The sequence below is a fragment of the Mycetomoellerius zeteki genome, unplaced genomic scaffold (genome assembly GCF_001594055.1).
Source record: "Mycetomoellerius zeteki isolate Tzet28-1 unplaced genomic scaffold, Tzet1.0 scaffold241, whole genome shotgun sequence".
NCBI classification, from domain to species: domain Eukaryota; kingdom Metazoa; phylum Arthropoda; class Insecta; order Hymenoptera; family Formicidae; genus Mycetomoellerius; species Mycetomoellerius zeteki.
The window spans coordinates 571,381-575,313 of NW_017257218.1; the positions used below are offsets into that span (position 1 = coordinate 571,381).

The 3,933-nt window shown below is 35.0% G+C and overlaps 1 protein-coding gene across 2 annotated transcripts in view; it reads left to right on the top strand.

Annotated features, from left to right (window-relative positions):
* LOC108723480 (sperm-associated antigen 6) overlaps positions 1 to 3,933 on the top strand; it is a 44,742-nt gene that overhangs the window by 15,239 nt on the left and 25,570 nt on the right. The gene's annotated exons all lie outside the window — the stretch shown is intronic.

Sequence of the window (3,933 nt, forward strand, 5' to 3'; positions counted from 1 at the left end):
TAGAACAATAAAATAAGATACAAAGAATTACTAGGAAAAAGATGTAGACTTTTTCAACAGTTTTAAAAAATGTTCCAATTTGTATAAAAAATTTACAGAATTTTTTCTAAAAAGTTATAAAATTATTTAGAAATTCTGAAAAATTTTGAAAAAGCTTTTATGATTAGAGCAATATTACAATTGTCGAAATGAAATCGAAAAAAAATATCGATTCGATTGAAACAAATTTCTTTGAGCGAAAATATTTAAAATATAAGATTACGTATAACATATTTACACCAAAAATATTAAAAATGTATCAAACTCTCATTGTATACGTAATTTTTTATCACTCGAAAATGTTGAAATTTCGATGTAAGTTTCGAATCGACAACTTTTCCATTGTAACGACGTCTTTTCGAGGAACTATTTCTGACTGGGATGCAACAATGGCTGCGTTCCGTTTCACGCATGATGCATATGATGCATAATTTATCCTTGTTACTCACTAAATGTTAAACAAGGATAAATGATTGATGATGCATTATGCACATCATCGTGCGTGAAACGGAACGCAGCCGAAGTGTACTGGCAAACTTTGCAGCGAATAGTTATAAAAATGGCTCATACACATAAGTTTTTGTGTTAAACAAACGTGTTTAACCGATTTTAATTCTTTAATCCCTTTTTATCTACTTCCCATGACTACATTTACACGGCACCCTTAATCGGGTTTAACATCCGTAGTTATGAAACTGACCAATCACAGTTGTTTCATTCTTCCGAGGAACAGCTATGATTGGGCAATTTCATAACTATGGATGTTAATGGCTGCGTTCAGCAGACTCAACAGTTTTGCAACCGTTTTATGATTCGTCGCGCTGATTGGATTATACTTTTAGATTTAAAGGAATAGTCCTATCTCAGCGAAGAATCATAAAACGGTTGCAGAACTATTGAGTCTGCTGAACGCAACCATTAAACCCGATTAAGCGTGCCGTGTAACAGAGGTCAATGTTCTTAGGCTGCGTTCCCTTTCACTTAACGCTCACAACGCTCGTGGAATCATTTCATCCTTGTTGTTTATCAAACATTAAACAAGACAAACGATGCTCGCGAGCGTTGCGAGTATTAAGTGGAACGCAGCCTAAAGGTGCAATTTCATGCAGCGAAAGAAAGCTGGCTTTTTACCCCCATTCCACCAAAATCAAAGCAGCGTTCGAAAGCTGTTCGCTTTTCTCCTGCTTCCTTTTCATGGATCGTATCTTCGCTGGCTTTAAGTTAATGAATACACTCATTTATTTTCGCTTTTAATTCATTTTAATAAAAATGGATTACAAAAATGGATTACGAAAATGAGAGTACATCGAGTGTGTAAAAGAATATACCAATATAGTAGCAGCTATAGCTGCAGCAAAGATTCGGAGGCGACGCACAGCCGTTGCAATTGCTAATATACAATTACTAAAAAAAAAAAAGTAGGATGACACCTATTTCCAAAAATCGCAGCGAACATGGCTTTTTCTTTGCTTCGCTCCAAAAATTAATCTTGGAAGACATACGATTTCATAAACATGACATGATATGTCATGTATTTCAGCGATGTTCGCTATTAGTTGAACAATATCGAACTTTGAGCATAACTTCGTTGTATACGAAAATTAATAGAGTGGGGATAAAAAGCCAGCTTTCCTTCGCTGCATAAAATTGCACCTTTAGGGTACGTCCAGACTATCGAACTGAACATCGAGCCGCGAGCCGAGCTTGCGTCCACATTCAAAGATATCCTACATCCACATTATCGAAATACTACTGTGTCCAAAAAGTAAGACCAATTTTCAATTTAAATTACGCGGATATATCGAATGTGAGAAATATTTTTTTTTCTAAATTCGTAGCACTGTGACAGACATCTGTGTCAAACTTCACATCATAAACGACATTAGTGTTTCAGCTGCGCTTGGTTTTTTACGACGCAAAAAGTGTTTTTTCCGATTTTTACAATGTGTGATTTTGTTGAGCAAAGAAGTTGCGTTAAATTTTGTTTGCGAAATCAAATTTCTTGTGCAGAAACGTTTAGGATGTTGCAGAGAGTCTTTGGTGAGCAGACTTTGTCGGAAAGAAATGCTTACAAGTGGTATAAACAGTTCAAAGAAGGCCAAAAATGAGTTGAAGACAAAGTGATGAAAATCAAGGTGATGTTGACAGTTTTCTTTGATTATCGTGGTGTTGTGCACTATGAATTCCTTCCGCCGGGCCAAACTGTTCACAAGGAATATTATTTGAGTGTTATGCGTCGTTTGCGTGAAGCTATTCGCAAAAAGAGGCCGGAATTGTGGAAAGACAACTCTTGGTTTTTGCACCACGATAATGCGCCATCTCACACTGCATTGGTCTTTCGAGACCATTTTGTTAAAAATTCGACCCATATCATTCCACAACCACCATATTCACCTGATTTAACACCGTGTGACTTCTGGCTATTCCCTAAACTCAAAAGACCGCTCCGGGGACACCGTTTTAACTCGATTGAAGAGATACAAGCTGAATCGAAGAAAGCTTTGAAGGCCATTCCGGAAATCGACTTTAACAATTGTTTCGAGGATTGGAAAAAACGTTGGCATAAGTGTATTGTGTCTGAGGGAGATTACTTTGAAGGCGACGAAATAGATTTGAAATAATAAATAAATATTTAAGAAAAAAAATTGAAATTGGTCTTACTTTTTGGACACAGTAGTAAATATAGATTCACATCAAATCTTTGTATATGGACGCAGACTCGGCTCGCGGCTTGATAATCTGGACGCACCCTTATATTTCAATTAGGAGCGGCACACTTGCACACAGTTCAATTGCACACACCATTCATATCTGTTTCTATTAATTTTTCACTGCTTCACCAATGAGATTATATTATTTTAAATTAGCCAATTAGTGATGTGAGCAATTGATATACACTCTATAGGCTTTCAGTTATGTAATATGAGCCATTGGCCAAATGGGTGTGTCCTTTCGAATTTTATAATATCAAAAAAAAATACAGATTTTTTATAATTAATTTGATTATTCAAAGACGGAACAAATTATTATTTTGAATCTTTGCCAACGTCTGTTGCTACCTGACTTTGTAACCATTTGTCAACGGATTTAGAACGATGGCATGCACTCTACCGGTTCTGCCAATGAGCGATCTTTTATTCCACTATTACATGTACATATACTGAAAATGGCCCGAAGAGGAGCCGAAACATCGAAATAAACTCAATATTTAAAAGTTATAAATAAAGTATATAGAGCGGAGCTTTTTTACATTTCTCGCGATAATGTTTATGTTTCTGAATAATACATGTTGATTATTTAAAGGTTGTGCTTGTGCTCTCAAGAAACAATTATGATTGTATAATGTAATAAGCACTACACGTAACTGTAAAGAGATATTGTTTGTTATCGTAAATTTTCGTATTACTTTAAATTTGAAACTGACGAAATAGCCTCTCGCTCTACCCTATTAGATGTACCATTAACCGCGCTAAAACTCTTAATTACTAGCCCTTACTTATATCAATTTGTTGATAATGAATACTTTATTGAATGTATTTCATATACGTTTTCAGATACATTATACAAAGTGATAATACAAATATTTTTCTCACTCAATACAATAACGCACTTAGGACATAATTGCATGTTATAAAAATTATATAGGATTTTAATAATCGAATGCAAAAGTAACTCGCTCTTCTACTTGTCGTCGCTTAACAAAGTTCTTGTTTTATGAATGTTGTGATATTTGCATGATATTACAAACGATATGACAAAGCTATACTAACATACAAAATTTTTGTTCTACTCAAAAATTGGTTACAAGCAACTACACACACACACACACACACACACACACACACACACACACACACACACACACACACACACACACAAACACACACACAAACA